The sequence below is a fragment of the Chiloscyllium punctatum genome, chromosome 11 (genome assembly GCF_047496795.1).
Source record: "Chiloscyllium punctatum isolate Juve2018m chromosome 11, sChiPun1.3, whole genome shotgun sequence".
NCBI lineage: Eukaryota > Metazoa > Chordata > Chondrichthyes > Orectolobiformes > Hemiscylliidae > Chiloscyllium > Chiloscyllium punctatum.
The window spans coordinates 59,271,620-59,283,954 of record NC_092749.1 but is presented as its reverse complement, the minus strand read 5'-3'; the positions used below and the strand labels follow the sequence as shown (position 1 = coordinate 59,283,954).

The 12,335-nt window shown below is 40.2% G+C and overlaps 1 protein-coding gene across 3 annotated transcripts in view; it reads left to right on the top strand.

Annotated features, from left to right (window-relative positions):
- Window positions 1-622: 622 nt before the first annotated feature.
- Window positions 623-12,335, top strand: part of nrxn1a (neurexin 1a) — a 1,866,202-nt gene continuing 1,854,489 nt past the window's right edge. For 2 of the 3 annotated variants that reach the window (XM_072580867.1, XM_072580862.1), the window contains exon 1: window positions 623-953. The gene's annotated coding sequence lies outside the window, so the exon portion shown is untranslated. Of the gene's footprint in view, window positions 954-1,151; window positions 1,308-12,335 lie in introns of those variants that run through there. The other variant, XM_072580863.1, reaches the window with a different exon arrangement.

The window sequence follows — 12,335 nt, the reverse complement described above, 5'->3', positions numbered from 1 at the left end:
ACACCCAAGGGCATGGTCAGACACCCCAGAGCATGGTCAGGCACTCAGGACATGGTCAGGCACCCAGGACATGTTCAGGCACCCAGGGCATGGTCAGACACCCCAGAGCATGGTCAGGCACCCCAGAGCATGGTCAGGCACCCAGGGCATGGTCAGGCACCCAGGGCATGGTCAGACACCCCAGAGCATGGTCAGGCACCCAGGGCACGGTCAGACACCCAGAGCATGGCCACACACCCAGGGAATGGTCAGACACCCCAGAGCATGGTCAGGCACCCAGGGCATGGTCAGGCACCCAGGGCATGGTCAGACACCCCAGAGCATGGTCAGGCACCCAAGAGCATGGTCAGACACTCCAGGCATGGCCACACACCCAGGGCATGGTCAGACATCTCGGGCATGGCCAGACACAAAGGACATGGTCAGACACCCAGGGCATGGCCACACACCCAGAGCACGGTCAGACACCCAGCGCATGGTCAGTCCAGCAGCAGCCGCCTTGTTAGTGATGACCTTTCCCAGTGGAGACCAGGCATTCCAGGGTGTCTTGCTGTTTGGGGTTTGGCGGTGTGTCTAAAGTGAGGGGCGGTGCTTGGGCGTTTGGGAAGATGAATGTTGGAGTTTTTCATTGCTTCCGCTGAAACGAGAAAAGGGCTGCGACAATTTTTGTAGATGCAATTTTTTCTCGATTTCCTTTAGTTTGCAGAGGGAACATGCGTCATCTTTCAGCAGGGTCTGGGCTCCAGAAGGCGGGGGATTCGCTGTAATCTGACAGCGCTGTTTTGACGGGAGGCAATAGGGATGGCATTCTCTTGGCACAGAAAGAGACTGATGTGATGAAGGGAGCTGGAACTGATTTGGCGCGCGTGTGTTTTAAATTTTAAAACGGGAATTCGTCTGAAAGGTCAGCGTTCTCTCACAGCCTGGTTACTGGCTCCAGCAGCTTCTCTGAGGTACGTGGAGGTATCCTCCTAGCGTTGTCTGTGTGAGTGTGTGTGTGTGTGTGGGTCTGTCTGTCTGTCCTTCGTTGTCCTGCCTTGCACTGATGGAATTTTCTCCGTCATGTATCGGAGCGGGGAAGCCCATTCTTGAAGAGGTTGGCGTGAAGACAAAAAAAAACCCCAATCCTAGAAGGTCTTACATCATTGCTTTACCGCGTGGAGAGATGTAAAGCCCACCCACTCCCCCCCCCCCAGCCCATGTCCGATATTATCTCCCCCTCTTTTGTGTTCTTGGTCCTCATCGGTGAGTCAAATCCTTGCGCATCCACAATACACCGGACAGGAAAAAAAGAGTGAAGGAACCAGGTGAGTGGTTTAAAAGCAGCCATCATTGTGCAGGAGGTTGCAGATTTAGGATGTGGGTCTGAGTGTTTTGCATCTTGTAGACTCCATAGGCACCAGTACATCAAGTAAAATAAAACCGAGCCCTTCTCGTTCTCTGCAGCCCCTTTCCAATAATGAGTGCAAGACTATTCACTCCTCTGTGATTGGACTCCCTTTAATCTTATCATCTGAGGCTTAGTTGGTAGCCTGATTGCAAAATCAAAGTAGTTGGTTATTGAATGGGATTTCTTGCCTTTGTCGAAACGGATTTCTATTGTGATAGCATGTTTAAACATAAGGACCAGTTTTATTGTGCCATAGCACAGGATGGATTTTTGTCCTTTCCTACTCCCGACCAGAATTGTGTTTAGTTGTATTATTTTGGCTGTTCTCCATCTAATATAGCGTATCCAAATTGCATCACTGAAGAAAAATTGCTGCTTAATTTTATAGGTTGGGTTAATATTCATTTTATTCTCTTTATGATATATGGGAAACGATCCGAAGTGTTATTAGGTGAGAACCGACCGCTGCTTCTGAAGACAGGAAACTGAGAAGAGAAATTAGCATGTTAGGCGCATATCGGTGGCGTTTTCTCCAAAAAGAAAAGTGTATCAAACTAGAGCGTCCTTTTGTCTGATAATTTCCATGCTGTGTTTTGCTGTGGTACATTGGTAATTAGGTTTCCTGTCATGATTTCACTTCAGGCATTTTTACAATCCAAGAAAGGTACGATGGCTCATTAGGTGTAGTGTGAGAAAGCTAATAAGACAATCGAAATCAAAAGGCAGAGAGAGAAGGGGGAAAAAAACGTGCTTAACCATAAAGTGCTGCATTTCTGCGAACACTGCAACAAGTGATGTGCCAGTCAGTAAACGAATTATTGCCTTTCAGCGTTCAAGGTAGTGTTGGACGTCAGGTATGTGAGGACAATTGTATAATCCACAAATGAAACTATGGGAGTGTGCTGAACTAAATAGACCAAGTAACCATCAATCCCAAAGTCTTAGAATAACATTATGCAAGATCATTGTAGGACAGGAGTCTTGATATTAGTCTAAGGATTAAATTTACATATTTTTACTTTGGCATTTGTATGCTTTTTTTGTTAGGAATTATAGTAATCATTTTTGGAATCTAATGGTGTTTAGCAACAAAACACATCTAATTAAATTGAAGCAACTTGTCTATCATTCTGCCAACAACTTAGTTATTAAAACCTATTGAGCAAATTGCTTAAAAAATAACAAATTAGGTATAAAATCTAATTTGGCTAAAATGAACTTTGCTTCCTTTTAAACTATTTTGAAGGATTAAGCATTGTTTTTAACCATCGACTATCTGGTTTGGGGGAGCTCAATACACACAAAGAATTAAAATGCACTTGCTGAGATATTGTTATGTGGCAGGTTCAGCCATTTTTGTACTTTACACACTTCTAAATATTGTCCAAAAAAGGAAATAAGTGCAGTAACAGTCTTATATTGATTCACCTTGCCACATTAAAGATTTCTTTTGAACGGTATTATGAACTATTTTGAAACAGATTGGATAAATGGAATGCAGACACAGTCACCCTGGGAAATTGTCAGATAGAAGCCAAGCTTAAAATACAAGCATTGAATGAGAGAACCTGGAAACAATAGAGATTATGTAGGTGTTGCCCTTTTGTAGATTTTTCACTTGCCTTTCTGAAACTCCCTTTTGCTGACTGTTTTGCTTCCTTTCCTTTTTTTCTCCCACTCTGTTCCCCCTGCTTTCCTACTGTTCTTTCAACAGGACCACTCTAGTCATCTAGCAACTTCTCTGTCTCCCTTTTTTGCTTTTTCCAACATCCATTTTGTCTTCTCTTCTCCTGGCTACCCATCCAGCCCACTCCACTTCTAGACTTGAAGGGTTGGCTGAATTTCTCTTCATGAATGCTGCCCCATTGTGATCTTCAGCATTTTTTGTTTTCAGTTCACATTCCAGCATCTGCAGTAATTTTCTCTTTCCCAGTCTCTGTTTTCCCTCGCACATACTCTTCTGTTTTAGCCTTTCCTCACCTCTAGCTTCAGTTTTCTCCCCCATTTTTTGGCTGCTGCCCTATTTCCTCACTAGATTGCACCCTGCCTCTTCTGTTGGACATCTGCCTTCCCACCCTCTCCAATCTGAGGCACACCCTCCACCCCCAATTTGCAGGCAAGGACTCTATAAATGTAATTCCTTCCTTCTTCCTGTGTCTTAGCCAAATTGTGCTCTTTGCCTTTCCTGTCTCCTCCATCTGATCCAAACTGTCACTGCTTTTCCCTTCCCTTCAGCAGGTCCCAAGTCCACTCCTACCTCTCTTCATCATAATTACTCACTTTTCCTCCTCTCTGCCTCAACAAGGACACAGCAGTCACCCTCTTTGGCCTCGATAGGTTAGCTTGGTCTGCTCTCATTTTCTAGGCATGTTGAATAATCTTTTGCTGCCTCATCTTACTAATAAGAGCTACTCCCTAGCACATCTTGATCTCTATCTACAAGCTCAAATTTGCAGTTGATCTCCAGTAATTGCTTGGAAACATGTTCATTACTGCACAGCATAGTTCTTTGCATAGTTACTTGTTTTACTGCTAACTTTATTTTTGTTTACAAGCAACACTGTGGCACATCAACCAGTATTGTGTTGAATATTTTCTGTCAGTTTTAAGGGAGCACCAGGGCATGCTCAAATATCCATAAACTGAAATATATTGGTTCCAATATTTGATAAAATATGAAAATTGGCATGATGATCTCTTTGTGTGATTAACTCATGTCTGTTGCCTTCAGTACAGGTAAAATGCTGTCTGTTCATTGAAGTGAGTTCCAAAAGCAAGTAGTGTGGAACATGGTACTAAGTAGCTACCTGCCTGAGCAGGAGGCCCGAAAAATGACTTAAAGAAATCTGCAATACTTAAAGAGGATGTGCATTTTGACTGAAGCAGTTTAGGAAATATCTTTGAGATAAAAGAATGTGCAGTGATCACATAATATGGCAAAGCAAGGACTAGAAGATGTTCCAATGTTGTATTGAACCTCTTCGTTAAGGAGAGATATCTCCTTGACAGGAAAAGCTCCAGACAAACTATCAGGGCACAATGGGAAAAGATATCATGATGGGGTTATACTATAGGCCTCCCAATAGTCAGCAGGAGATAGAGGAACAGGTATGCAAGCAGATAAAGAAAAGATGTAAAATTAACAAGGTTTTTGTCATGGGTGATTTCAGCTTCTCCAATATTGATTGGGATTCCCTTGGAGCCACGGGTTTGGGTGGTAGAGAATTTGTGAAGTACATCTATTTCTTGAAACAATATGTGGATAGTCCAAAAAAGGGAAGGCGTCATACTAGAGCTTGTAGTGGGGAATGAGCCAGGCCAGGTTATCGAGGTTTCAATGGGAGAGCATTTTGGGGACAGTGATCATAATTCCATAAGATTTAAGATAGTTTAGATAAGGATAAGACTAGTTGTTGAGTGATATGCTAAATTGGTGGAAGGCCAGTCATGATAGTACTAGGCAGGAGCTGGAGAAGTTCGATTGAGAGCATCTGATTAGATTTAGATTAGGTTAGATTTCCTATAGTAAGGAAACAGGCCCTTTGGCCCAACAAGTCCACACTGACCTTCTGAAGAGTAACTCACCCAGACCCATTCCCCTACCCTATATCTACCCCTGAATATGGGCAATTTAGCATGGCCAATTCACCTAACCTGCACATCTTTGGATGTGTTTCAGGATAAATCAACATTTGACATGAGGGAATATTTTAAAGGTCAGTTGACCAAAGCTCAGGACCAATGTATTCCTGTAAGGATGAAAGATAAGGATTGGTGACATTTGAGAACCCTGGGTGACAAATGGTGTTGAAAGTTTAATCAGAAAGACAAAGCATATATAAGGTTTAGGAAACTGAAAATAGACAAGGCCCTTGAGGAATAGAAAGGGTGCAGAAAAAAAGCAGGAATGAGGAGGTCTAAAAGGGGTCATGACATATTCTTGGCAAGCGCGATTAAAGAGAATCCAAAATCATCTTATATGTACATGAGGTGCAAGAAGCTGGCTAGGGACAGGATAGGTCAACTCAAGAATAAAGGAGTGGAGCCAGAGAAAGTGGGTAAAGACCTTAATGACCACTTCACATCAGTATTCACCAAGGAGAAGGACATGGATAATGGTAAGATTAGGGAGGGGTATATTGATATTCTAGGGCATGTTTATATTGATAATGAGGGGGTGTTGACGAACATTGAGGTGGATAAATCCCCAGGACCTGATGGGATTAGATTAGATTAGATTCCCTAGAGTGTGGAAACAGGCCCTTTGGCCCAACAAGTCCACACCGACCCTCCGAAGAGCAACCCACCCAGACCCATTCCCCTACACTTACCCTTCAACCTAACACTATGGGCAACTTAGCATGGCCAATTCACCTAACCTGCATGTCTTTGGACTGTGGGAGGAAACCGGAGCACCCGGAGGAAACCCACACAGACACGGGGACAATGTGCAAACTCCACACAGACAGGTGCCTGAGGCAGGAACTGACCCGGGTCTCTGGTGCCGTGAGGCAGCAGTGCTAACCACTGTGCCGTTGTGCCGCTGTGCCGTCCTGGGATCTATCCCAGGACACTGAAGGAGGCAAGGGAAGAGATTGCTCTGGCCTTCACACATTGTCAACTGTTCATGCAGATTATCACATCACTTAAACTTGGAATATTGTGTTCAGTTCTGGTTGCCTCATTATAGGAAGGTTGTGGAAGCTTTAGAAAGGATGCAGAGGAGATTTACTAGGATGCTGCCTGGATTGGAAGGCACATTTAATTTAAAAAAAGGTTGAGGGAGCTAAGGCTTTTCTCGTTGGAACAAAGAAGGGTGAGAGGTGACTTGATAGAGGTGTACAAGATGATGAGAGGCATAGATAGAGTAAATAGCCAGAGACTTTGCTATATCGATCTATGTTCTAAACACAGAGCATAGATACATTCTCTCTCTCTTACAGGGCAAGATGACACATCATACATGGACTGGCATGTTCAAGTTGGGCCGAGTGGCACCCTTTTGTGCTGTATCATTTCTATGGTTCTATGGTACTATAATTAGTTTCAGTACTTAACCAGAAGGGAGCTATGGAAGAAACACCATCAATGGATCAATCAAATTCTGAAAGCTGTAATGGAACCTGAGATTGAAATCACTAAGTACCACCAGAACTAGGGACAGTATGTGTAAAGAGCCTGACAGAATCTTGTAGCACTCTAGCACTTCAACACATTCCTATGATTTACGCTTTTGGGATTTCAGAGATTCTGTGTTGCTTTCTGCCTCAAGATCAAAATATTCACCGATCTGTTGGTGTCCTTTCTGTTACTTGTCAACCAGCCAGCCTGAGGCTGCAAGCATTCATACTAAAGATGTTGGGCCTTTTAGGGCCTGAGATGCTTGATGTCATTGATCTGCCATTTTCCCCATTGAAAGTCAGCTGCCTTCCGTTAGTCATGTTGCAGCCCCTGGAGTAGCACTACATAGCATCACTAAGACTAGTAAAGGCATACAGAATTCAGGGCTAAAAGATAAGCACAAGCATGATTAGTTTTGTACAGAATATGTTCTGATTTGTTTTAGCGAGTTGTTTTGTAATGTTCATTTTGTGGTGGAATTTTATTTCAGCATTGTCACTTGTGTGGATGCCTTCATGGCAGTAATAAAGAGAACATGATGTGTGGAACTGTTTGTAAATAGGGAATTGAGCTTGAATTCATTGGGCTTCAATACAAAGATTTGAATGGATTAATGTCTGGGACAGTGTGAGTAGAACCCACCACTATGATAATTTAAATAATCACATAAAATGACAATGAGGGGAGAGTATCATGGCATTATCAATTATCCATACTTCTGTAATGCTATACTTGGTTAAGTAACATATAAAAATCTTGTTCTTGTTAAAAGATTGAAAGATCAGTAAACTCTCCCAGCTAGACTAATCAAATATGCAATGATTGTGAATAATACCAGAAGCGTTTGAAAAATAAAGTTTAAAGAAATTTCCAAAATCAAACCTGAAACAAATGACACCAAATCTGGGAAGTAGATTGGAAAGAGACAGCAAAAAACTCCAAAGGTTACTCTGTAGACAGAAAGTAGGCAGTGCAACAGTCAAAAAAATCAACTTGCAAAGGCACTCAGGCTACACCTAAGAAGCCTATAAAGAAAATCCTACTCAAGTAATTGCAGGCTTCAAGTCAGAGCTATCAGGGAAGTGGTAAGCAACCTTTACATGGTAAAAGAAATGTCTTAATGGCACACTAGACAGACAGCTAGGCTGGGAGATTCTACCCTTTAGAAAAGGCAGCTCATAATAAAACACCTAACAGACTCAATGTGATATTGACACCATTAACTGTGGAGGCAATGAAATAGAAAAGCAAACCTTAACCAAATGCAGCTGCAGGAAGAGGCAGTGAAAAGGTTATTAAACTGAAATAAAACAGCTTTTGATTTTCGCATGTTTCAAAATATAAGTAACTAGTCTAACAGAGAGGTTCTTTGAGAAATATCAGTGACTGCAGTGGGAGTATGAGAAAACATTCAAAACCAAAGGAAAACTTAAACCAGCAAGTTAATCAATTAGAAAGTTTAAAGAAAAAAAGCGAGATATTATCTGAGCGATTTGAACACATGAATGCGCCAAAATCAGACTCAAACCAGGGTACTTCAGAGAAAGAAAATTGAGATAAGGAATTGCTTCGAATTTAGGAAGGGATTCCAAAGCAAAACAAGTTGACATCATACTCCATAGAACAATAACAGATGATGTTACTGCAAATTAATGCAATAAAGATGCTTCAAACAAATTTGAGGAAGTTTTAAAAGCTTTTGATAGTGACTGCAACCTGGTGAGAAACAAGATCTTCAAGCCAAATTAGTCAGAAGTGCTCAGAGGCCAATAGACACTTTTATTGATGACCTTTACAGGCTAGTTAAAGAATGCAAATATGGAGATCTAAAATAGAATTAATATGAGGTTACACCATGTAGATATTGCTGATTAATCTTTATCAGGCTTTTTGCAGACTAAGGAAGAGCTCACCTTAGAAAAAGCAATATAGCTGTTGATATATGCAGAGGTGTGTAAACAGAAGCGTAACTCTGAGAGATGAAGAAAACCTTGGTTCATGAAACCTCCAGTCACCAGACAGCTCCTTAAGCATAATACTGTGAAAGAAATACCAGAAAAGCAAATTACACTTGAGAGGGAAAGTGCTAAATACTGTAAACTCCTGCCAGTGTGTTGCACCAACAGTGTCCTGCAAAAAAGCTGGAATGCTTTCCCTTCAAAATGTTGGCCCTTTGGGAAGATGTGCAAAAGTAAAACTCTGACTTTCATGGTTATGAAATCTCCTTGATCAGAACACTACTCCACATCATCCAATTTGGAAAGCAGATATAAATGTCAACAGATGTATCACTAACTTTATTCCAAAGTTGCCTAAAAACCAACTGAATTAATTTGATTCAGGAGAGGTTAACTTTCGAAGTAGAGGGAAAGCAGTACTCCAGTACAAGCTCAGGCAGGTGTTTGAAACACTTTGACAAAAATCAAGAATTTTGCATTTTATATAGAAGCTGTTGTTTAAACATTAATTTTATCCAGTGTTATGGACAAGACCAAATAGAGTATTTAACTACTAACCAGCAACTGTTCCAATGTAGTAATATGTCATAAACACACCCTTGGCAAAGGCAAATTCAATAAAATAGATTGCCTCACATGCAATGTTTCTCCAGTCCAGGAGAAAAGAGCACCAAGAGAAAACTTTGCCAGAGAGAGGGAGAACTCCAGCTTTTGCTTTGGCAGAAAGGTTATAACAGCTTCCACAACCAATTTCAATACCCTCAATAACTCTAAACTAAAACCCTTGTTTTATGGGAGCCTGACTCCACCTATTCATGATGTTTCTATTGTTCTAACTTAAAAAAGGACCTGCCAAGCTGTTTACTTTATTAGCTTGGAAGAGACAATTTATCACCTCTGTCTTAAAGCATCTTTTTTTTAAAAAAAGGACAAAGCGACGCTTCTTAAAGCCACTGTCACACCAGAAAGTGGAAGAAGTTAAGTAGCAGGGATCAAAGAGGTGCTTTTTAAAAAATAGACTTGATAAAATTATTTCTTGATCTAGGAAGATATAAGACCAAGTATAATATTGCTTTGTGGAAATATGTTAAACCTTTGTCTTTTCATGCCTAAGAAAATAGTACACTCATCAATAAAGCAAATCTAATTCAGCTAAAAGAGATGACCACAACGGAAATAATTTCTCCCGTCACTAAACCTACATTGTAGTGCTCTGGAATGGTTCCAGGTCTGAAAATTAACAGTACTCTTTGTATTTGTATAGAATTAACTTAATAATGCTGTAGTAATTCATTCAATGCTCTTGATGGATGAAAGCTTGGGAATTTGTCCAAAAGTACCACAGCCACAAAGCTGGACATAAACTGCAGGTTTTGGCAAGTCTTGTTGGCTGTAAAATCAGAGTTGCTGATGATCTTTTTACTTTTTTCAGAAGATTTCATTTTAATCTTCTGACATTCAGTATAACCTCAACACCTGAAATTTTCCAAAGAGCTATGTCAAATATTTCATGCTATCAGAGGGTGTAAGCACATTTAAATCATTGACCAGGAGAAGGCCTACAGTAACAATAAGTGTGAATTCTTAAAAAAAATCTACCATTCCCTCGAACGCATAATTAGCAGCAAGTGCAAAAAATAGACCTGCAAAAAATAAGAACCATTAGTGAATTCCCATTTTCCAGGTTGTTCAAGACCTTCATGCTCACTTGGAACGGTTAAGCAACTCAGAAAATATTTTGCTAAATCTAGCACTCTTAGAACTCTTAAGAGGAATTTTGAAGAAAACTCAAATGATTGTTTCAAAAGGTCAAGGAAATGCTGATCTTGCCAAATGTCTTAACACATTATAACCCCTCACTACTGGCCAAAGTTGCTGTTTTATTTACAGTGTTGAGGTATTCCTCTTTCAATGTTAGCCATTTGGCATCACATACAGCTCATTATTTATCTTGGCATTGTCATAACTGGGATGAGATACTCCATCATAGAAAAAAGACTTTTACAATCTTTGGCCTATGAAACCTTCTTAAAGGTTGTCATGGAGAAAGAGCACAATTCCTAATCTCATTACTTGATGGAAATAACTCTCCTGAAAGTCTCTACAAATCCTAACATTCCAATGGAGATGAATGAGGTGCACTTATGAAATGGTAAAAGTATGAGCAAATTGTGAACAACAGCAAATGCATTGTCTCGAGATATCATTGACCATGCTATGTGTATTTTGAAACAGAGGAATCATATTCCCAGGTCGCTGCAGCACACTGGATGGCAATTTCAGAATAGCTGCAAGAACTTTGTCATGTGAGATGCAAGGTGAAGAAGCATCTGCATTCACCAATGTCAATGTTAGCATGGAGTATTTTATAATTATGGATGATTTGCTGGTTACATGAATAGAGGTTGGTGATTCTAATTTCACCTCAGAAAATACCTTGGAGAAAATACACCAGAACCACAAGGGTATTGCAGAATACAAAGCACCTGCCCCATCATCTGTGTGGTAACCAGGAATACCAAAATCTGTCAAATAAATTATTTCTAATTGCCAAAGACTAAAACTGAAAGAACTTCTTGTTCCAACTCAAATTCTAACCCTGCCTCAGGAATGTCTGGAGCTGGAGCTATTCATGTTTAATAGAAAATCTTCTTTGATTGTCCGTCATTATTTCCCGGTGGACCAAAGTCACATTGTATACAGCAACTACTGAGACTATAATTTAGCTTTAAAAAGAGAGATTTACGCAATACTTGGAATTCTTGATCAGATTCTCTCCAAAATTGATGTACAATTTATAAATAACTACATCATACAGATTGTGAAAAATGCTGGATTTGTAATTCTTGCCTGAGACATTCTCAATACAATACTGAAGCTGAAAGAGGAGTCAGAATTATTGAAGCACTTCTAAAGAAAAGTGGAGATTTGAGGACCATTTTAGTAACCTACAAATCCACTTCACTTAAATGTAGCTTTGCACTGTCAGAGCTAAATGCCATTTCCTATTCTATCCAAAAAACAAAGTATTACTGGAACTAGAAATGCAGGACTATCAAACAGTTCAAGATGAAGAAACCTTTTCTCAAAAGCAATAAGCTTAAACTATAACAAGAGCTATCATAATAGACTGATTAAAGGAGAAAAGTATGAGTTAAAGACCAAGGCAGAGAATAAGTAATTGACCAAAGAGATGATAATCAACAGAGATCTCACTTGGTATACAATTCAGTAAGAAGCAGGATAACTTTATGATTATTCATCAAAGATATCAATCCTCCATATGTTTGGATGAAACTCATGAAAACTGTATGAAATCAAGAAATAATAAATCAGAGAAAGTCTTCTGGGTCTTACAAGAGCAATCAAGATCAGGGAGAGTTTTGAAATCTTCTGATTGTTTGAATCTCTGATGTTAGAGATTTGAGTTGACATTGGTCACATATCAAAATAATAACCTTGTGGTAGTCCCGGAGGACCAGACTCTCATTGGAGAGAGAGAGAGAGAGAGAGAGAGAGAAAGGATGACTGGTAGCGAGAGACACCATGCCTCAGATGGGGTTTGAGGTTGAGAAGACGGAACCTTTGTGGTAATCTCAACTTTCACTGTTGGTATCACTCTACAGTGCAACACAGCTGTCCAACCAACTGAACTAACCTAATCTCTTGTCAAAATAATAATGAATACAGAAAGATCTGATGTAAGTGCTCAAAAGGATTAATGTCTGGGACAATGTAAGAGATGAAGAGAAAGGATAGAATATCAGAGAGACTCATTTGGATACATTGGAAAGAGGAAAAGGATCGTGGAATCAGCAAAGTTAGTCATACTTCTTTAATGCTGTAAGTAATTCCTTTAATATATA